Source organism: Lygodium microphyllum, chromosome 8, assembly GCF_053477565.2.
Source record: "Lygodium microphyllum isolate KBCC chromosome 8, Lygodium_microphyllum_v1.1.10, whole genome shotgun sequence".
NCBI lineage: Eukaryota > Viridiplantae > Streptophyta > Polypodiopsida > Schizaeales > Lygodiaceae > Lygodium > Lygodium microphyllum.
The window spans coordinates 35,355,742-35,379,876 of record NC_141142.1 but is presented as its reverse complement, the minus strand read 5'-3'; the positions used below and the strand labels follow the sequence as shown (position 1 = coordinate 35,379,876).

General features: G+C 42.5%; 1 protein-coding gene across 2 annotated transcripts in view; it reads right to left on the bottom strand.

The window, feature by feature from the left end:
• LOC148032147 (diacylglycerol O-acyltransferase 1-like) overlaps nt 1-21,810 on the bottom strand; it is a 219,509-nt gene extending 197,699 nt beyond the window's left edge. The window contains exon 1 of one of the 2 annotated variants that reach the window (XM_087682786.1): nt 21,682-21,810. The gene's annotated coding sequence lies outside the window, so the exon portion shown is untranslated. Of the gene's footprint in view, nt 1-21,455; nt 21,639-21,681 lie in introns of those variants that run through there. The other variant, XM_087682785.1, reaches the window with a different exon arrangement.
• Nucleotides 21,811-24,135: the final 2,325 nt, after the last annotated feature.

Below are 24,135 nucleotides of genomic sequence, written 5' to 3'. Positions count from 1 at the left end.
CACAAACTCATTGCAAAAACTGACCAACAATCAGTGCGAAAACTGATACACAACTGATCCAAAAAGTGACCATAAACCGTTCTCAAGCTGATAAAAAACAGAGCTGAAACTTATCTGAATTTTTATCTCAAAATTGAGACAAAATTCATGCTAAATTGATCATAAGCCGATGCAAAAGTATAGTTCCAGTACCCAGGTGAAACTCATACTCATCTGCATACATCTCACAGTGATTAGTACACTAAGTAGTGATCTCATGGTAAACATACTGTCAGTGCAATACCTTGGATGCATGCTGAATACATCCGAGATCCACTATATATGAGAGCTGTCCATAGCTGGAGGAGGGGAAGTTCAAAAATAAAGTCCATTGCAATGCTCTGCCAAGGCTTATCTGGAATAGGCAAGGGCTGCAATAAACCCGGCATCTTTTGCCTATCATACTTTACCTTCTGACATACGATGCATGTCTTAACAAATTGTTCTACATCATGCCTTAAAGCTGGCCAATAAAAGAAATGCTCCACTGCCTTGATCGTGGCATCAATACCTCTGTGTCCTGCATACGGAGAAACATGACTTTCAGTGATAACTCTAGGCCTTAACTGCTTTGTTGACACATAGATGTCCATGTATCATCAAAAATCCATCTCTTAGTACAAAGTGTTCATGGCTTTGGCCATTGCAAAGCTAATCATAAACATTAGCAAAGTCCGAATCGGCAACATATTGCTCTTTCATGGCATCCAACTCAGTGTGATAAACCATTCTGACGGCTGAAATTTGTGGCTTGCGTGACAGTGAATCAACCACAACATTCTTTTTATCATCAATATCTACAATCTGAAAATGAAACATAGAGAGAAATTTTGCCCATCTCATATGCTTCTCTAACAACTTTGTCTGCATCAAAAAGTACCTCAAAGTTTGATGGTCTGTCTACACTATAAAATCAGCCCCCAACAAATAATGTTTCCACGTAGACAATGTATGAATTACAGCCCAGAGCTCTTTCTTATAGACTTGCAAATTTTTTTCTGCACCATGAGAATTCAGCTCTCATAAGCCACAACTTAGCCGTCCTGCATAAGAACAGCCCCAACGCTATTACCACATGCATCACATTGAACTATGAATGACTTCCTTAGATCGCGCAACACAAGCACAATATCTGAAGTCATCTTTTTCTTTAACTTTTCAAATACTGAAATTTCCACTGCTGTCCATCTAAATGGCACATCCTTCTTCTACAAGGCATGCAATGGAGATGCAATTTCAGCAAACCTGCGTACATACTTCCTGTAGTAAGAACATAAACCCAAGAAGCTACGGATATCATGCACATTCCTCAAAGGTGGCCATAATCGTATTGCTTCAACCTTTGCAGGGTCCATGCGAATACCATTAGCCGATACAGTATAACCCAAAAAGTGGATTTCATACAAGAAAAAATCACTTTTCTTGTCATTGTTAACCAGCCTATGGTCAGCAGTTCATTGAACACAATATCCAAATGTTTTCTATGCTCTGCCTCATGTCATCAAAGAAAGTGTCCACAAATCCTCTATGTGGCCTGAAGATACGATCCATCATCCAATTAAAAGTGGCAGGAGCATTCGTAAGTCCAAAAGGCATAACAAGAAACTCATACAATCCAAAAGATGTCCTAAAAGCTGACTTAGGCACATCTTTTGGTCTAATGCGTATCTAATGATACCCACTTTTCAAATCTATACAGCTAAATATGGCTGCCCCTTGCAATCTATCCATAACATCATCGATCCGAGGAATCGAAAAGCGATTCTTTATGTGATCTTGTTCAGAGCACCATAATCAATGCACACTCGCCATGAACCATCCTTTTTCTGCACCAAAAGCACTGAAGAACAAAAAGGAGATGAGCTGCGCTGAATCAACCCTTTTTCTAACAGCTCATTTACCTGACTCATAATCTCCTCATGTTGGGCTGCACTGACTCTATAGGGTGGCTTATTAGGTGGGCTACTTCCAGGGATAAGATCTATGCCATGATCTTCTGGCCTTTCAGACGGTAGCTGCCCTGGAAGTGACTGAGAGAAGCAATCAGCATACATTTTCAGAAATGACATGCGATCCTTCTCTAACTTAGACATGTTCCCAACATTCTCACTATCATCTTTATCCTTAGTACAAACCAAGTACGTTGAAAGATGATTTTTCATTACTTTAGAAATGGTAGCTACAGATACAACAGGGACAGATTCACCTTTCAACTTTACATCAAGTGTAAATACCTTTCCCTTATGCTTAATAGTGATCTTTTTTGCATTAGAATCAATCACTGCATACATACGGTGACACCATGGCATACCAAGCAATACATCACAACCCTTAAGTGGAGCAATGAATAACTCTTCGCTGTCCACATAAGCTTGTATATGCAACCAAAGCTTTCCAATGAGCAGTGTGACGAGCTCCGCATGGCCTTTACATGCCATTCCAACTTCCCCCATGGGTCCCATTTCATCCTCCCTGATGCCTAGATGGGCGGCCATGTTAATAGAGATGAAGTTGGCTCTTGCACCATTATCAAAGAAAATCAATGCATGTTGATCCCTAATTTTGCTCCATGCTCTGCACAACTCAATAGCATCATCATTGGGCTGATCATCACTAACAACATCAGGCACCAATCCCACTGATATTTTAGCCTTCTTTCCTTTAGAATCTCCCTGATTTTTCTGATTTTCCAACTTGCTGCCTATTGGGACAGTCCCGTGCAATGTGTCCCTCCTGTTCACAAATAAAACATTTATTTGCAGCCATCAATTCCCTACGTTGTGCCAACGTTTTCGAGCCCTTTCTTTGTTGTTTTGACCTCTTTTCAGGCTGATTTTCAGATCTGTCCCTTTTCTCAGCCTTAAACAACTTTTTATTCGGCTTCTCCCGACTCTCTAGGAAGACCGAATCCTTCCCACGTAGCAAAGTATTAGCTATAGCAGCAGTCTCTATAAGCTGAGACATGCTAGACACGGTGGATTTAATACAAAAATCCATGATTCCTTTGGGCAGCCCACAAACATATTTTTCCACTTGCTCATGAAGGGGTACGGGGCAATAAGAAGTAATAGGCAGAAATGCATCCCAAAACTTCTTATTATATTGCTCCAAATTCTTACATTCCTTAGCATCCAGCTTATTCCAAGCTGTCATGATGTCCACCTCAAAGGTACTTGTCAACCAATTTGATGCAAACATTTGCTTGAATTGTATCCACATTGACGGTGCTCTACCTTGCATCAAAAGAGTGGACCACCACTGTAATGCATTCCCTTTCAAGAAAGTAGCTGCCTTTCAAATCTTTGAGGACTCCGTGAAGTTCCCCCCTGAATAGGTTGCATCAAACTACTGAATGAAAGTCAAAGCTTTCAGCTTATCTTGTGCACCACTGAAGAACTCAAACTTCACTCCTTTTTTGTCAGATGGGAGAGGATCGAGGTGCAGCTGAAGTGCAGTAGACAGTGTGAGAGTGAGAGACAGAGTTGAGCACGATACCCAATGCAATAGTACTGAATAGAGAGTTAGCTGAAAGTACAAATGATAACCCTTATACCTTAGAGTTATAAGGGGCTGTTCACACCCGAACACAGTAAGTGCCCGTAAGTGTGCACCACAAGCACATACAAAATAGTACACATAATCTGGGGGAAAAAACCTCTCCTACCGAGAGTAAAAAGTGCCCCAGTGTCCTAGTGATCACCCGCACACTCCCATATGAGCGTAGGCGTAAGTAAGGCGTGTGAGATACCCAACAAACCCCCCTGGAGTGAAGAGTGATCAAGTGTACAAGGATCATCCGCCACCAAAGGGCGTCAAATTCAAAGCATCGCGAAATGCTTCAAATTTGTCTCGTGGAAGAGCTTTGGTGAAGATGTCTGCTACATTGCTGGTGGTAGGACAGTAGACAAGGCTGATATCACCTGCATGTATCCTCTCTCTGACAAAGTGGTAGTGAATCTCTATGTGTTTCGTGCGAGCATGAAACACAGGGTTCCGTGCCACTGCAATGGCACTCTGACTGTCAGTATATAAAGGAGTAGGCTCCGTAACAGATACATCCAAATCAGCAAGTAAGCGTCTAAGCCATACGCACTCAACTGCAGTAGTGAAGGCTGCCTTGTACTCAGCTTCACATGACGACGTGGCAACAGTGGATTGTTTCTTGCTAAGCCAAGAAATGCATGACGAGCCAAGAAAGAAACAATTGCCACTAGTGGAGTGACGAGTATCAAAATCACCAGCCCAATCAAAGTCACTGTAAGCATGTAACTGCAGTGGTCCCCCCTTGGCATAAAGCAATCCAAGAGCTCTAGTACCCTGCAAGTAACGAAACACACGCTTCACAGCTTGCCAATGCGACATACGAGGCTGATGCATGTACCTGCTCAAAACTGAAACGGCAAACTGTATGTCTGGCCGAGTGTGGCATAGATAGATGAGACATCCCACTGCTGGAGCATAAGTATGGATATCAAACAAATCACTGTCATCATGTAATGACAGTTTGAGCCCAGGTTCCATGGGTGTACAAACTGGCTTGCAATCCTGTAAGCCAAACTTCTCAAGAAGTTGCCCAATGTACCTTGACTGACATAATCCAATGCCTCTAGCATCATGTACAAACTGGATGCCCAAGTAATAGTGCAAAATACCCAAGTCAGACATGTCAAAAGTTTGCTGTAAATTATTTTTGAATGCTGAAATCTGATCAGCACGTGTTCCAGTGAGCAAAAGGTCGTCTACATATAGACACAAAATCAGCATGGATCCCCCCTCTTTATGTACATAAAGGGTAGACTCAGATGGGCTGTTTACAAACCCCTGACTAAGCAAGAAAGCATCTATCTTTGCGTACCAAGCTCGTGGAGCTTGTTTCAAACCATATAGAGCTTTTTTCAGCTTGCATACTAAATTTTCTGAGCCTTCAACTGCAAAACCAATGGGCTGCTGTACATACACTTCTTCCTGAAGTTCCCCATGTAAGAATGCAGTCTTTATATCCAGCTGATGCACTTTCCAACCAAAATGTGCAGCCAAGGCAATCATAGACCGAATGGTCGTCATACGGGAGGTAGGAGCAAAGGTCTCCTCATAGTCAATGCCCTTTTTCTGTGCGTAGCCTTTAGCTACCAGCCGTGCCTTGTATTTATTTATGGATCCATCTGCATTCCTTTTCAATTTGTAGACCCCATTTCGTACCAATGGCACGCTTGCCAACTGGCAAAGACACCAAATCCCAAGTATGATTCTTATGAATAGAATCCAATTCAGCTTGCATGGCTGCCATCCAATGCACACTATGTCGTGCATCCTCAAAACATTCAGGCTCCTCATTATCATGAGTACATGCTGCCATAACAAACTCCATGGAATGTGCTGAATCATGCAGTCGAGTTTGCCTTCGAGTACGACCAGCCAAGGGTGTTTCCAAATGACTATCTCTCATAGTCTGCGTGTACCATCTAGGCACCTGTCTTGCTTCCTGACTGTGTACAAGTTCCTGCTGAATTTCAGTTTCAGCAATGTGCTGATTTACTGCATGTTCCATAGGAGCAGCTGGCTGAACATTAGGTTCATTTGCTGAAGTACCAGCTGAATCACCAAATGTGATGGGCAGCAGCCCTTCAAAGACATCACGGGCAGCCTGATATGTATCAAAACCAGCCAAGGATAATTCTGATTTTTCATCAAATACAACATCCCTGCTGACAAAAACCTTCTTGGTCACGGGATCATAGAGTCTGTAGCCTTTGCTTTCGCTGCTATATCCCATAAAGATGCATTTTACAGCCTTGTTGTCCAACTTCTTTCGAAGTACTTGTGGAATATGGGCATATGCAAGACACCCAAAAGTACGGAAGTGGCCAACAGAAGGTTTGCGGCTGTGCCAAGCCTCAAAAGGTGTGACGGTTTTCAAGGCCTTGGTAGGGCATCTGTTCAAAATGTGGCAAGCGCACATGACGGCTTCCATCCAAAAACTATGAGGCAAACTCTTTGCCTTCAGCATACATCTGGCCATCTCCATGAGTGACCGATTTTTCCTCTCTGCTACCCCATTCTGCTGTGGAGTATATGCAGTAGTGTACTGATGGACAATGCCCTTCTGCTGCAAATAAGAATTCAGCATAGAGGACATGTATTCCCCCCCTCGGTCCGAACGGAGAGTCTTAATCTTGCAACCAGACTGAGTTTCCACAAGTGCACTGAAAGCCAAAAATGCATCATACACTTCTGACTTCTTTTTCAAGCAGTAGACCCAGCACAAACGTGTAAAGTCATCAATAAATGTTACAAAATAGTAACAACCACCCAATGACTGTGTCTGCATGGGCCCACAAACATCCGAATGCACAAGCTGCAATCTGGCTGTTGCTCTAAAAGCAACATCACGGGGAAAAGAGAAACGATGCATTTTCCCCAAAATGCAACCCTCGCATAAATGCTCAGGAGGTCTCTCCAAGAGAGGTAATCCATCCAACATCTGAGTACGCTGTAATAGCATCAAGCTGCCATAGTTTACATGCCCCAAACGAGCATGCCATAACTCTGCCTCTAACATAGCAGGAGTAAGAGTGGATGTCAAATATGCAGACTGATCTACCGAAAGAGCATCCAACTCATATAACCCATGACACAAAGAACCTGTCAAGACCAATGTCATGTGTTCCTTGTCACGGACCATGCAACGGTCATCATCAAAGTGACCTGCAAACCACAACGTGCCATAGAAGAAATGGAAAGCAGATTCTTCTTAATGCCAGGCACATACAAAGCATCCTGTAGGCGGAGAATAGAGCCATCAATGGCTGTAAGCTGAATCTCCCCAATACCACGAACAGGGTATGATGCATTATTAGCACACTGAACAGACTTCCCAACGGGAGGTGCACCAAGAGAAGAAAACAAATCTCTACGAGATGTGATATGCCGTGAGGCACCACTGTCAAAGAACCAAGTGTCAGCATCCTCTGTAGAGCTAAATGCTCTATCAGCCCAAGAGACATCATAACTGCAAGTGTAAAAACAATAGTCCCTGTCTGCAACAAAGGACGCGGACTCACTAGCAGTGGAAGGAGCTGCAGAAACAGACATCCCTGACTCCTTCTTCTTCTCTTTGGCGATGCGCTTCCTGCACTCAGTGATGTAGTGGCCAGGCTTCTTGCAGTAATGGCATTTTCCTTTCTTGGCTTGCGTGCCCCCCTGTTTCTGACTTGTCTGTGAAGTGTTACTACTACCAGAACTCTGCGAAGCATATTTCCCTTGGCTGTTTTTACCCTTCTGCCTTGACATAAAAGCCTGCTCAGAGGCTATACCATCCACACCACTGTTCCGTCTAGTTTGTTCCTCCTCTAGAAGCAAACTGACAAGCTGAATGAAAGTGATGGGCTCTTTCGAAATCCTCATAGTGAGGTTCAAGGCAGTATGAAAAGCCAAGTAAGAGGGAGGCAGTGAATTCAATGTCGTAGAAATCAGCTGCGCATCTGAGTAGTACTCATCCACATTCATGAGTTGCTCCCGCAAGTCCTGAATTTTGTTGAGATGATCCTGCATAGAATCACCCTCATTCATCTTTAGAGTCTCTAGCTCTTTCTTCAAGAAAGAGATGCGAGTCTCATTCTTTCCTGCAAACATCTGCTCCAATATCAACCAAGCTTCTTGTGAAGAAGCTGCTGAACGAATATGAGGAATGATAGAACGCTGAACTGCCAATGCAATCAGCGACATAGCCTGTGCATCCCGTGTATCCCAAGTTTTCTGAGCTGCAGTTCTTGGGGGAAGTGGCTGAGCGGGCTGAGGTGGAGGGGGCTGAGGTTGCCCTCTTGCACGTCCTCCTGGAGGAGGAGTAGCGGGAGCCACAACTCCCGGTCGTGCTTCCTCTCCACTGACATAATCCCACAAATTTTTTGCCACTAATACATTCTTCATCATGAAAGACCAAAGGGAATAATTGTTCCCATCCAATCGGTCTTCCTTGGACACATAGGTGAATACATCTCCTCCCTGATTTGCCATTATTTCCCAAAAGGCAATTGAGCAATGTCAATGCAGTACGGGCTGGAAATCTGCAAATTTCCAGAAATTGCAGCAAACACAAGTCTGCAATTAATGTGCAAGGATACTCTGTCAAAAAAAAAACTGTCACTGATGCAAGTTTCCCAAGGTGCAATTAGTGCTCAGCAGCACTAAAACATCAAAAGCCCCAAAATTTTCTGCCCAAAATTTCTGTCACAAATGTCTGTTACAAAAGCCCCAAAATGTGCATTCAATGTGTCACAGACAGACACAGCACGTTTCCCAATGCTGAAAACTGAACCTGCTGTTCAGCACGTTTCCCAATGCTGAACCTGAACCTGTTGCACGAACTCCTGTGTAAAAGAAAAGTGCAGAATGTTACCTCTGCGTGTTGACGACGGGCACGATTCCCGAGATAATGACTGCTGGGTACAGTCGGACTGACGCACAGGTACAGGCGTGCAGGTCCAGTGACATGCGCAGGCAGGACTGGGCGCGCGCTGGGCAGAGGAGGCGGTACCCAGGACTGGGTGGTGGAAACAGGTGGCGCGCTGGCAGCTGGAGCTGACGGCACAGTCTAGCTCAGCGCAGGGAGGCTGCGCAGGCAGACTGACAGGCGAGGGGCACGCTGGGCAGACACAGGGCAGAGGACACGCTGGGCAGAGGTGGCAGCACGCAGGTACAGGTGGCGCGCTGGGCAGGGCGCGCTGTGCAGGACAGATAGCACGCTGTGCAGGAAACGCACAGGTACAGGCGGCTGGGGCAGAACTGGCGGGGGCTGGCTGAACTGGAGTGGGCTGCAGACTGCAGACTGAAGACTGCTCTGAGCTAGGCTCTGATACCAAATGTCAGATGGGAGAGGATCGAGGTGCAGCTGAAGTGCAGTAGACAGTGTGAGAGTGAGAGACAGAGTTGAGCACGATACCCAATGCAATAGTACTGAATAGAGAGTTAGCTGAAAGTACAAATGATAACCCTTATACCTTAGAGTTATAAGGGGCTGTTCACACCCGAACACAGTAAGTGCCCGTAAGTGTGCACCACAAGCACATACAAAATAGTACACATAATCTGGGGGAAAAAACCTCTCCTACCGAGAGTAAAAAGTGCCCCAGTGTCCTAGTGATCACCCGCACACTCCCATATGAGCGTAGGCGTAAGTAAGGCGTGTGAGATACCCAACATTTTTCACCCTCATCAAAGTCTTTTGCTGCCCCTTTGGGTGTCAAGTTGTCATACACTAGCTGTTGCAAAAAGGGTGCATTTGCTGAATTTACATCAAAACCAATGCCAAACAGAGCATTTGCATGACCAACATTCATTCCTTGAGCCCCTCGAGGGTGCAGATGCAGTACCAAACATGCTACTTTGTGCCCCAAGCATCAAGCCAATGCTGCCATACATAGGGTTTTGCATATTTCCAGCCATACTCAAATACATTGGGCCTTGCACTCCATGCATTGGTTGCTACATACCATAGGGATTTGTGCCATACATTCCCGTATGCTGTCCTTGCCCAACCATAGCATGAAAAATCGTGCTTCCACCAAAATATCCTGGCTGCCCCATCATAGCCTACATGCCCGGCTGTCCAAGATCCATTGGATTGGCACTTCCGTGATGGCCTTGCATTTGCATTTCTTGCCCCGTAGATACCAACTGTTTTATTTCATTAGTATCTTTGGGAGCTTCAAATGAAGGGTTTGGCATTCTCTTCGGTGCATCTTGATGTCCTGAAGATGTAGAGGACGTCTTCTTTTTCTTGCCTTTGCTATCCTTTGGAGCATTCAAAAATTGCGTAAATTGAGGATCCTTTGCCAATTCAGTAAAGAGATTTGCTGTTGTCCTCATCCGATTCTTGAACTGGTCATCAAATTCCTCTTCACTTTGCTGGTCATCAGCCTCCTTATGCCCTGAAGGCCGTGCAACTTGCCCAACAACAACATTTTCAACTTGTTGTCCATGGTCTGAGCCTTGTCCAAGGTCAGGCATTGCATTTCCTTCATTCCCATGTGAACGTTCATACTGAGAGGCATCATCACTACTTGAGTCCATCTCACTGTATGAAGACATATTGCTGTAATTTCTTAGCTGAGAGTGAAAATCAGCACTAGCACAAAGCTTTGGCTTGCAATCAAGCGCCTCAAGCCCACAAAATCAAGGGATTGAGTGGTATCCCGACAATGCAATCATATAACTAGCCTTCCTGCTCGGATAGGGTGGTAAATACCTGATTGCAACTTAATTATAGCAGCAAACAATAAATGCAAATCTGAAAATACAAATTTACCTACTGCTCTTGGACAATGCACACCCAATTGGCCCCAAAATTAGCGCCCCTTTCGGTATTTCTTTTAGCTTTATTGGAGAAAAAGTTGACTTACAATGGGATTATCCCAATCCCTTTCGGTATTTCAACTCCCCTTGCTGTCCAAAGTGACCAGCAAGTCTTCAATCTATTTTGCCCCTTGATTCGAGCACTCTATTGGCCTTCACCCACTTCATAGACAATGGAAATGCCCCAAATTCAATGGCTGGCTAGTCCTCCACCTGAATTCAACTGAAATTCACCTTCAGCCTTATTGAATCCAAGTCTTGGAGCATCCAATTTCTGGCACGCTTTCCAAAGCTGGTGCTAAACCCTAATTTTTGCTATAAATTAGGGTTTACAGCAGAAAAATTTGCAATTTCTCAGCCTCCAAGGGTCCAAATACTGAGATCTTTGGAGCAAGGCTGTGAAATGGCTGGGAGATGAGAGGAAAAGCTGTAGAGAGAGAAAATTCAGAGTTTTGTCATGAAGAATGACTGAAAATCAGTCAAGTGCAGCTGCTGCCTTGCCACAACAGCATATAGATACAAAGAATTGAAGAAAATCAGTCATTTACTACTGCTGCCGTGCCTCAACAACCTGTAGATGTTGTCTCCTACTGTTGATTGGTCTTCTTTTGCCCCTGCTGCTTCAGAAGGTCCTCCAATGGCTGCAAATCAAACCAGCAGCCTCCCCTCCTCTCCCTTGCAGGCTGAATTTATAGAAATGCTTCTCTTCAATCTCTAAAGACGTTTTCAGTCTTGCATGGGCATTTTTGACAAATGGCAACCTTCCCAAAGGATTTTTCAACATTTTTCATCATTAAATATTAATTTTCAATCTAATTATTTCGATGCCCTGAAAAATAATGACTGGCCAATAATTAAATTGGCTAGGCAACTTCCACTCCCGAGTGTCTTTACGCCATCTTTGACCATCAGATTTGCATTAGGTACCATTAAACGCAACTTCTCTAGTGTCACCAACTAACACTTATGGCCAGATGGATGACCTAGACCAACAACTAGCACCAGATACCACCAAGTACCTGTGCAGCATAACTTATAGTAACTTTTTCCTTTAACATACCATGATTTCTTCGGGTCCCGAGCTCATAAATTTACTTTAACCCCAGTTGCACTTCACATGTGCAACATTTACTTAATCATGTGATTAAGAATTAATCCACATGTTAAGTGAGGTTTCAAAAATACACGTCCTCATGACAGTAATCCTTGGTGGGCTTTCCCTTGCCTCAAGCCTTTCTAAGTGCCGAATCTCAAATAGCCACTGCTTTTTTTGTACAATCAATGTGAAATCTTTGCATCATAGATTTATATCCTGCCCTTTGGCTAGGTAATCTTGTACTTTTTTCATAATTAGTACAATTACCTATTACGAAAAAAAATAAGTAAGAGAGGTGTTGGAAGTCACAGTTGATTGATTGAAAAATAAAAAGAATGAATATACAAAACCTTGAGGTGCAAAAACACCATTGTTAAGAGTGCAGTCGCATAATGAAAAAGCCTTTCCAGCTTGAAGATAAAAAGTGCATGTGTGCTAGAGCCTATTCGCACCAAAATAACTAGAAGGGACACACGTTAGGTGTAGCATGCAAACCAGACAAGAAATAGGCATGGGAAAACTCTTTAAATAAGGTTTTCCATATTGGCAACCTAAGTATCTCATTGAAGTGGCATGGGGAACCCAAGTAAATTCCTCACATGGCTTCCAATTGATTTGCTAAGTATCACAAACCCGAAATCCATAGGATTTATACTGACTAATCAAAGATCTTAGGCATCCATATTACCTCCTCCTTCCATGTGAATTGCTTACATAGATAAGCAATGCGCGCTTCATTGCGCACTTGATATAATAATGCAGGTTTATCCCATGCTTTCTCAAATGTCTTGAAAGACCAGATGTGTGGAATAATGGCTCTCTTCACAAATAAAGTGATTAGGGCATGTGTTTGGGTATCACAACCATCCCATCGAATCTGATCTTCAATGGGAGGCGTTGTCAAAGAAGATAATTCAGCATCATGAGAGCCACCATGCAATGTGGAAGTAAGAGATGGTGCTAGTGTTGGAGAAGCCGGCCTTTGCTTGGTGCGGTTGGCTATATGCCATAGATTCTTTGCAACAAGAACATGCATCATGTAAGCCCATATTGGGTAATTTGTGCTGTTGAGCTTGTCATCGACGCCCAACAGACCCAACAAATCATTATTATTGCTGGCCATCAGTGATGATCAGCAATAAAACAATATTATCTAAGTGAAGAGAGAAAATAGATACCTGATTAATGATAAGTCACTGATAGAAGAATTGTTGTCTACCTCAATGAAGTTGAATAATATGGAGAATAATAATTTTTCTTGCTGTTTTTCTGCTGGGGAGAGAGAAAAAATATGCAAAAAATCATTATTTTTAGAAATAAATATTACATGATCAAGGAAGTGATCAGCAATATGATGCAATCACAGATTAATGGCTGAAAATGCTCCAATAATGTGAAAGGCAGCTAAATATACTGAAAATTCACCCAATAATGCGCCGTACTAATAAAATTTATCTTCAATGTCAGGAAAAAAATAGGGACAACAGCCAAATATAATTTTGGAGCACGTCAAGGGCCAAGAAAATGAATTCAGACAAAAGCCCCAAATTAAACCCAAAAAATGAAGAGAAATTGAAGAAATTGGGTAAATTTTTTGCCCAATTAATGCCAAACACCGAGCCTTAAGCTCAATTGAGCCTCAATATTGATTAAATTTAGTGAATTTAAGAAAAGCCACAAATTTTTTGAAGAAATTGGGGTGAAATTGGGCTCACATGATAAAAAGCCCCAAATTTTATTGGGAAATTGAAGAGAAATTTAATCATTTTTGTAAAATTTTTACTTGAACGATATTGAATGTCATGCCCAATGATGAATTTTCCCTCAATGTCGATGAAGAATGCCTAATTCCTTAAAACCCCAAATTTGGTGGCAAATTTGATGTAAAATTTGGTCAATTTGTTGAAGAGCCCCAAATTCAATGATGAGCAATGCCAAATTTCTTTCAATTTGATGAAAAATATGATGACATTGATGGAGAATGCCTGAATTTGGTTTGGGCCAGATTGGGTGAGTTTTGGTAAAAACCCCCAATTTTGGCCAAATTTGTGCTTAGAAGGGGGGATTATACTAAAACAAGGGCTTGTTGGAAATAAAAGAATGAATAAAGCTTTTTTATATAGAGTTTGGAAGCTTCGATTATTTTTGTTTTTAAAACACACTTATTAGCCAACAACAAACAAGAGGCCGAAATGTTAGTCACGTGGCGCTGCGTCTATCATGAGGACATGTATTTTTGAAACCTCACTTAACATGTGGATTAATTTTTAATCACGTGGTTAAGTAAATTTTACATATGTGAGGTGTAACTGGGGTTAGAGTAAATTTACGAGCACGATACCCAAGGAAATCACGGGATATCAAAGGCAAACGTTGTTATAAGTTATGCCACGCAGGTACTTTGTGGTATCTAGTGCCAATTGTTGACCTAGGTCATTCATTTGGCCATAAGTGTCAATAGATGACACTAGGGAAGTGCTATTTAATGGTACCTAACGCCAATCTGATGGTCAAAGATAGCAAAGAGACACTCGGGAATGGAAGTTGCCTAGCCAATTTAATTATTGGCTAGTCAAATTATTTTTCAAGGGACCGAAATAATTATTAGATTAATTTTCAATATTTAAAGGCTGAAAATTAATATTTAATTATGAATAATGGTGGAAAAACCATTTGGGAAGGCTACCACTTGTCAAAAATGCCCATGCAAGACTGAAAAACGTCCTTAGAGGCTGGAGAGAGACAGTTTTAGTGTATTCAGCCTGCAAGAGAGATGGAGGAGATGCTAGTGGTTTGATTTGCAACCATTGGAGGACCTTCTGAGACAGCCAGGGGTAGAAGAAGACCAATCAACAGCAGGTGACAGCATCTACACGTTGTAAAGATAGGGCAGCAGCAGTAAATGACTGATTTTCTTCAATTCTTTGCCTCTACAAGAGGTTGAGACAGGGCACACAGTAAATGACAAATCTTCTTCAGTTCTTTGCAAAGAAAGTTTGAATTTTCTCTCCTCAACATTCTCTCTCATCTCCCAGCCTTGCTTCGAAGATTACAGCATTGAGATCACCAGAGGCTGAGAAATTTCAGAGTTCTCTATTATAAACCCTAATCTACAGCAGAAATTAGAGTTTAGCAGCAGCCTCACAAAGCGTGCCAAAAATTGGAAGCTCCAAGACTTGGATTCAATAGCACCGAAGCTGTTTTTAGCCTATTCAAGTGGAAGGACCAACAATTCATTGAATTTGGGGCATTTTCCATCTCCATCAAAGTGGGTGAAGGCCAATTGATTGCCCGAATCAAGGGGCAAATCTAATTGAAGATTTGCTAGTCATTTTGGATAACAAGGGGAGTTGGAATACTGAAAGGGATTGGGAGAATCCCATTGTACATCAACTTCTTCTTCAATTAAGTTAAATAATACCGAAAGGGGTGCCAGTTTTGGGGCCAACAGGGTGTCCAATGTCCAAGATCATATGGTAAAGTGTGCATTTCAGTTTTGTGAATTTGTTAATTGCTATAAATAGTGCTTAATCAAGTTATTTACCACCCTATCCGAGGAGAAGGGCTGGTTACAGCGTCCGTGTTGGCAAGAGGAATAGTGATGCGGAGGCTCATGTGATGGTAGCAACGTGTTTGGCGTGAGGTAGCAGGTGCCTATTGGTGACAAAAAGGCAGCAAGGTCATGAGCATTGTCATTTGCTGCACACAGGCTGGATGACGAGGACTGCGACACACTGCACTTCAGGCATGATCAGGGAGGTATTTGGCATGCAATAACAGGCGTGGCAGACAGATATGCAGCAGGTTATGGGACTCATAAGCAGCCAAGTCACAAGGCTGATAGGCAGGTCAGCACTGCAGTCTACTGGTTGGCAACCAGCAAGGTCGTGTCATGCAAAAATGGCGGCAGGGAATACAATCGCCAATTAAACTTGAGCCGATATAGGGGCCAATGGCTGGACAGACAGCCAGCCAAGCAGAAGGAGCTTAATGGTGATGCTTGTTGGCCAATGATCATGAGCAATAGTGAGGGCGATTAACGAAATTTGCTCTGATACCACTGTTGGCCCAGGCGTGGAGTAATTGTGTGATTAATTTAATGGAAAATGAATGAGAATAAAAGAATTAATTGATGCACAACAATACTCGATCACAAATGAGAAGTAATGAATTAATGTGTGTGTGAGAGAGAGAGAGAGAGTACAACGCTCTACGCAATCACATTGAATAATGCCACACTTTTGCAAAATGAGACACGAAGTATCTTTAAATAATAAAATATGAAACCCTAACAGTTTAACGTCATAGGAAACCCTTAAAAAACCCTAACCCTAGTGTCACTTGGTGTTAGGACACTAGTGTCACTTAGTGCTAGGAAACTAGGGGCAACAACTACATTTAATGACAGTTTAAATGCCTAGGGAGCCTGGATCATGGATCAAAGGGCATCAACACGTAGTCCACGAGATGGTCTACACACTTGTCTCTTGGAAGCCGGCTCAAACTTGTCTCTCTTCTTCTTTGAGATGTGAACGTAGGCATCACACCCGCACACCCTAAAATAAGAGACATCCAGCTTCTGTCCAAAATAAGAATTAAAAGAGGTCATACCAACCACGGCCAAAGCAGGGGATCAATTAAGAATGTGGACAATGGTGGCCACTGCTTTGGTCCCAAAATGCTCTCCCTACTATAAGAAAGCCCCAATTTTATACTACATGAAGCCATTGCTCACCAACACAAATGCAAACTCATGCGTGTATCTTTGAGGCTCCCATAGCATGCGCACAATACATGAAACTCCATCCAAGTAACAACTTCCCACTACACTAGAAAATCCTCTCTTTCACAAGGTGATGTTCCTGTAACATACGGAAATCCACGGATCCTCCAACCAATGCTCTATAGAGACCCTATCTTATGAAACTCCGTCCTTGGCATGACACTCTTCCACCAAAGCCTCAAATATTCCATGATAGGATCCTCATGAAGATTATCTAAGTCTCTCAAGACTCGAACTGGCATGGCTCCACGCCCCAAACCTCTCTCTTCTGCCGCCTATTGTATACCCTATCATGTCTCATTGTTGCAATCTCTGCAATCTCATAAAGAGAGAAGAACTCGATGAAGTCTATGCCATATGGAATCATCTAAACCTATGCCAAATTCCTCCTCACTCCCTCTCTCCATCTAATGAGTAGTTGGATCCACCTCTCTTCATGGGAGGAATTTGTCCCTCTTGTTGAGTGTTAGAGACCTTAGATACAAACTGCTTGATGGAGACCTCTACTACGAGATCTATCTCTGGTGGCTCTAGCACATCCATCACTACCTCGAGAGGTTGGGGGGAAACGTGAGCTAGCTGCTCAATCCCATGTGGGGGTATTACTACCACTCTAGATGCTAGGGTCATTGGTGATACTACAAGTGATTAAGCAAACTTCTCTACCACATACGACTTGAAAGAGGGGAGCCCAGGTATAGTCACCTCCACCACCTTGGGTGGCACAGTCGGATCTCTGTATGCAACAATCCTAGGATCCCGAACAACTATCCGTCTTCTTTTGGCTTACTACTCCTGTTCCTATCTCTCTCTATCTCTATCTCCTCCAACTAGTAGCTTGTCTCCTCTATTGCAGTCTGCTCCCTCTCACTCCTATGAGGCATAGGCCCTTCTCTTCATCCTAAAAGGAGTCTGGGCGAGGCCTAGTAGTTTGCCTCATCAACTGCATCCTAGGGCAATCTACTGCAAGGTGGCCTACCATCCTATAGACAAAGCACTATTCTCAAAGGCTAGTGTAGTATACCCTCTGTGCACCCATGGAATCTTGATGACTCCAAGAAGGGAGCCCAACGCAAATATAGGGATCATAACTCTAACCAATGGGTATTGAGGTCATCTCTCCTGCATCAACAAAGGTTCTTGAAATACACACCCAAAAGCTTTGCCAATTTGGGCTACATGAGGCCAGAAATACTCATAGAGACCAAGAAGATGTTCCATGATAGCCGTACCATCTCAGAGTGTGAAATAATCCTTGCCCTCAATCGATCTATCAAAGAAGGCAATTGCAATCCAAACGTCTAATGGGCTAGTAGCAAGCACCATTGCAAACCACTCTCATGTGCTAAAGCTAACCTTAAACCACCCTTTCCATAACGGGGTTACTTTTGTAACTCTTGCAAGGTTGCTTGTGAGAGATACTTGTATCACATCTTTCAATGCCTACATTGGTCATCAATCACCTACTAATCGGAATGCTAGCGATGATGCCTCCAAGGCCACCACTTTATCTCTAATGTCGAGCTCTACATCAAGACCGAACCTAGTCTATGGGATAGTATCGGTCATGGGAGGTACGAGGGCTGTAGTGGAGTCCTCAAAGGTGAAAAGAGGGACCAGCTACTATCTCATGGATCAAGTTTTCTCTTTCTGGCTGCTATGCAGGTTCTTGTGTTGCTGAATTTTCACCGCTCTGCTCGTTCTATGGTGACTCGTCTGAGGAGGGAATGAGTGCTGAGGAAAGAGCAGCCATCACTTAAAACAATGCTTCCAAGGCAAGGGGTAGAGGCAATTGATGGTAATCATGGAGAAGAAGATGTGAGATGTTCAACAAGCGACCAAGGAGGTCAAAAGCAGGTGGTTGAGGAGCAGAGGTGAGCAGGTAAGAGACTGGGCAAGCTGAGCAAAGAAGGGCAAAAGCGAGCAAGTGGAAGACTGAAAGGTAGGGAAAAGGTAGGCGAGCAAGAGGCAGAGGCAGCATTAAGCAGGCAAGATTGAGTGTCAAGAGGCAACAGACTATGAGACAAGGTCATTTCAGGTTAGTGCCATGTCATGTCAGCAGGGTGGCAATCCAGGCGATCAGTCAGCGCTCAGGTTAACTTTTCAAGATCCTTTCATCAACACCTCCTAAACGGGGGGGCTACCTCAAGCTGGGAGCAAGCTTCAATCAAGCAAGGGGCAGCTTCCATGGTCGTTGATCAAGACTTCAAATTTCTTTTCTCTTGAAAGAGCCTTTGTAAAAAGATTTGTAACATTGTCATGTGTAGTCAAGGCTATCTCATCTACATGTAGCCTCTCCTTGACAGAATGATAATGTACCTCAATATGCTTTGTACATGTATGAAATACACAATTCCACATGACTCCCACATCAGTTTACCTATCAATGTACATAATGTTAGCCAGTATTTTGTCAATTCATCATCTCCTAGTTGTGGAGCTTTGTCAAATCTGACGGAGACATAAAAGCTCTGACTGTTTCAGCCCTTTCTTTTTTGTGCATTTCTTTTTCAGTGAGTCTTGGCTGTGTTCACACTGGTTCAAGCCCTTTTACATTTCCTGTAACTTGCTGGACAGTCAGTTTAGTGGCCACTTTTGGGGGCAGCCAATTCTTGATTTTCGCTAGCAATTTCCACATTGATGACAGCTGGTCAGCCGGCATTTATGTGGCTGATTGCAGCTGGTTGGCTAGACTTGGCAGTTTGGGGCTATATAGAGCTTTCCCTCCCCACTTTGGCTGGTCATTATCTTTCTTGCAGGTGGACAGCACCCGTCGACTTCAGCCCCTCCTCCATCTCCGGTGCTGCCATTGTCATCAGCTTAATTCCTCATTGTATTCAGCTTTCCATTCAGATTCAACGCAAAGTCATCACTTCATTCTCTTCTCTCTCCGCATTCATGTTTCTCTTCTATTGCACACTGTCACATGGTATCATCACCAAAGTGAGGACTCCGAGGTTCTATGGAGAGAAGACCACACTCAACTTGCTGTTTGGAGCAGATTTTCGAGAAAAGCACAAATTTTTCTATCTTATTTGAGCATTCCACACATGTGGGTCATCTACAACTACTTCGTTACAAGTGTAATTGTTTTCTGTTCAAGCTTCCCAACATCCAAACACAGTAGATTCAAGTGTGTTTGCAAGTCCATAAGAGTTATGGAGTACCACCAGTTCAATGCATTTGATCACTCTCAATCAAGGAGTCTATCTATTCCTCAAAAGACGAATGTTCACACCAATCCAAACATCACAGTGAGCGACATGAAGAAAGACTAGAGCCATATTCCAAAAGGGAACATCATTCTAAGATGTCTCAAAGATCGGGGTGGCCTTCTCCTCCACCCGCTTCTTTACATGTCTCTCACGAGGCTTGTACTGCTGGCCCTCGCATAGCCATAATAGCACCTTCTATATAGGTGACAGTTCTTCCTTCTTACCAAAAGAAGATTGACTAGATGGCAAAAATTACTCCCTTTGGTCCTACAAAGTTGAGTGCATCCTCGACACCTTTGATCTATGGACTTTTGTTATATCCCTGATTCCTCGTCCGATGGAGGATCCCCGTGTTGGTTCAATAGATGCATTCTAGTAGAATTTATGCACAACCAATTAGGCCTCTTTTTGTGGGTGGTGTCCCAAAGCATGCACAAATGGTTCCGGTTTGCTGCCCGAATGCTTAAAACAACAAAACCTTGCCCGTGGCAGACATGGCATCTTTCCATAAAGACCAATAAACAGCTAGGCATCCTTCAACCTAAACCAAGATAGGACATTCCTGCTTGAGTAAACGCTAGAAATCTGCCATGGCGCTACATAAACGAACTGAGGATCAAAAAACAGAGAAGGCAGGTTGCCCAAAAGGTCACAATTTTTAGTTGAATTTAACATGACTCCATAAAAGCCTCTAAGGCCCACAAATATCTCCTCCACACAATCAACTTGCAAAACTGTATGTAACCACTGACAGACCACAAAGGCAAGGGAATTCTAACTGTGAAGAGCAGTATAACCCCTCGCTAATGAAAAGCAGAGAATGAGTGCAACACTTTCTTAGTAACCACATGTGTGTCCAAGACATCCCCTTCATCAAAGTCTGGAGAGTTAGGTTTATTATGCTCCACATTCTCTCCCAACTGAGTACTAGCAAATGATCCCAATCCAGGTCCTGGAAATCATCAGACTATGTCTCAGCCTGAGCATATGAACATACCACAGGAGCTTGAGAAGGTGGACTATGAGCTCCCTACATGAGATCATCTGCAGCATGCCTGCTGCGCTTGACAACCAGCTATGATTCCGTGCATGGCACCATTTCTTCATCCTCCTCTGAATCTGGGCCCATGGCCTCCAATGCCTGGTCAATGAAAGACATATCAAAACCAGCCATAGCCTTGACAAAAGCAATGACCACACAGGTCTGCCTTAACTGACTGTATTACAGATGCTGTATTGAATCAGTGGCACCCGCAGATCCAGTTCCCACCAAGTCTGCCCAATGTCTACACTGGCCTGTGCACACCTGCCTGTTCACACTCTAGACTGCCCATACCTATCTATTTTCATGCCTAACAGACAGTTTTCCACAAGCAGCTGTTTGAAGATCTGTGCAGGCCTGTGGGACTGTGTGCACACACTCACACATGCGCATGAACATGCACACGCACATGCGCACACATGCGCGCGCACACGCACACACACACACGCACTCTCTCTCTCTCTCTCTCTCACGCTAACTAAAGGTTGTTTAGGACTACAGGCCGCTAATAAACACCCCTAACCCCTATTTGTGAGTAGAAATCAGATTGGGAAGAGATTGGAACGTTTTCATGAGCTCAACAAAGACGTATAGAAGCTTCATCGAGTTCTCAATCAGATGATTAGGACCTAGACTTTAGCAATAGCTTGCAATAGACTGGACTAGTTTAGTCAGGTTCGTTAATGATTATGGATTCTTGAGCCTTGAGTCTTGGCTGTTGAAGTTTACGTAACATCGTGCATGTCGTTTCGTTTAGCCTTTCACTCGTTACTCTTGAGTGGTGAGTAATTACTAGTCCTGACTATTTACTGCCTCAGACCAAACGCCGAGAGAACCATGGTTACCACTTACCAATACCTTGACAAGGCTAAAAGCTATAGAAGCAGTGGCTGCAATACTTTCTCATATTACGTACTGTAATGAAGCTACCTGTTATGACTGGTGGTCTACTAGGTTTGTCGATACGACTATTGTGCATGCAGCACAGCATCTAGGGCTACATCATGTCATCTCGTGTGCATGGCTGGATGGTTTCTGGTTGGCATTTGGCGCATTGCTAGGAATGCCGGATCCTTAAATCCAGAAAGCAAATCTCTGTTCTTGAATAGCACTGCAAAAAATGCAGAGATGGGATTCGGGCTGACAGCCATAGTACCTGTTCAGAAGCAAGCGGAGCCACCTTCCTTTCACCCCCACGCATGATCGAAGGCGTTGCAGGAAAAAACGAATCAGTACAGCTCGCTTGTAAAATGTACTTTTTCGCCGAAATAAAGAAAAGAAATTGCCGAAATATCCCACAAATATCCCACAAATATCCCATTTTCCTTTAAAGTCTATTACGAAATATGTCCACCCTTTTATTGGTGGGATATTTGTTTGATGTTGGTTTTTTTTAATGTAACATACATTCTTCTCTTAACTACAAATTTTTTTTTAAAAATAGCATAAAATCAGAGCCCTTTTCCTTGGACTATGGAAAATATACTATTCTTTTATTTGTTCTCTTATAAAAAACAAACTTTGCATAAAATAAGCGCCCTTTTTCCTTGGACTAATGGACATATACTCATGACTTTTTGTATTTAAAGCATACAAAATTTGCAAGAAAAGTCATCCAGGTATATTCTAAGGTTTGTATGGTACCAGCCTCCACCAGTGTGATTCTTAAATATTCTTAAATCTTGTAAAAGATGGACCATCAATTGAAGTGGCCATAACCTACAACTTCCAAAAAAGTGCATGAAATGTGTCATGCTTTTAGAAGAGAATGTTCTCCTTCCAGGTACCTACAACATGACAAAAAAAACTTGTGAGTTTGGTCTTTGTTGTTTTGACTTTTGAAATGCTAAAAGTAGTAATAGGGGCTGCGGTGGTGGGCCTCATTAATTATTTAAATGAGTCCTTCAAAATTATACCTACATCTTACTACCATATTTTTATTCTTACTTACTATATTATTTTCGTTGTAGGTTCACTAAACCTCCAAGGGCTTCCCAAACCTACCCCTTTTTCCAAACCTCCCTTTTTCAATTAAAACCCCTACCCTTCCCCTCTTTCTCACTTTCAATCTCTCTTTTTCTCTTCCCCCTCCCTTTTTCCATTAAAGCTTTCCACCCTCCCTTTTTTTTTAAATTATAACCCTATCCCCTCTCTCTCACTTATAATCTCTCTCTTTCTTTTTCCCCTCCCCTTTTAATTAAATTCATCCCCCCTCCCCTCTCTCTCTCATTTGTAGGGCTTAGGTTCTCTCTCTCTCTCTCTCTCTCTCTCTCTCTCTCTCTCTGATTAAACTTTTTAATTAAACATTTTTAATAGTTTTTTAATATAGTTTTTCATACACTTTGAGATAAATATAGAATGAGAAAGAGAGAAGAAGAAGAAGAAGAAGATGGATAAAAAGAAGATGAAGAGAGGACGGGGGTAAGAGGAAAAATAATAGTCTTTTTAATTAAATATTTTTCTTCTCCCCCTCCCCCCTCTCTGCCATGTGTAGGGCCTAGGTTTTCTCTCTCTCTCTTTGATTAAACTTTTATTTAAATATTTTAATTAAAGATTTTTGTTTATTTAAAGTTTTTTGGACATAGTTTTTCACACACTTTAAGAGGGAGATAGAATAAGAATAAGAAGACGGAGAAGGATTAAAAAAAGAAGAAGAAAGAGAAAAAGACTGAGAGAGGAGGGAAAAAAGAGAAAGAGAATTATAGAGAGAGGAAATATACAATTTAAGATAGTGTGAAAAAACAAAAGAAAAGGAGAGAAGAGAGGGGGGAGAGAGACAGGGAGAAGAAAAGGATAGAGAGAAAAGAGGAGGAAGAAGAAGAGAGAGAATTTGAACGCAGAGAGAAATTTATAGAGAGAGGAAATATAAATTTTAAAAGAATGAGAAAAGAAAAAATATTAAAGAGAGAAGAAGAAAAAAGAAGAGAGAGAACAAAAAGAGAGGAGAGGGGGGAGAGAAGAAAAGTGGAGAGAGAGAGAGAGAAGAACAAGAACAAGAAGAAAGAGGAAAAGAGGAAGAGATAAGGGGAAAAAGAGAAAAGAGAAAAGTCTTTTTTAAATTTAAATATTTTTTGTGAGAGAGAAGAAGGGAGAGAGAATGAGAGAGGGGGAGAGAGAGAAAAGATAAAATTTAAAAGAGAGAAAGGAAGAGAAGAAAATTAGGAGAAAGGGGAGGACAAGAAAAGGGGACGGAGAGAGAGAGAGAGAGAGAGAGAATAAAAAGAGAGAGAGCGAGGAGAAAAAGAGAGAGAATATAAACATAAAGAGAGAGAATTATATATGGAGAAAATATAAAATTTACATACTTTAAGAGAGACTGAGGGGAGGAAGAAGAATGAGAGAGAGAGTGTGTGTGAGAGAGAGAGAGAGAGAAGGAACATGTAGAGAGAATTATAGAGAGAAGAAAGATAAAATTTAAAAAGAGAGAGAGAATAAAAAATAGAGGAGAAAGAGAGAAGGAAAAGCGAGGAGAGAGAGAGAGAGAAGAAAAAGTTTAAAAAGAAAATGAAGAGAGAGAGAGAGAGAAGAAGAAAAAAAATGAAAAAAGAGGAGAGGAAGAGAGTGTAACGTGTCCACCTGCTCACTTGCAGAACACGTCTTAGCAGCCCAT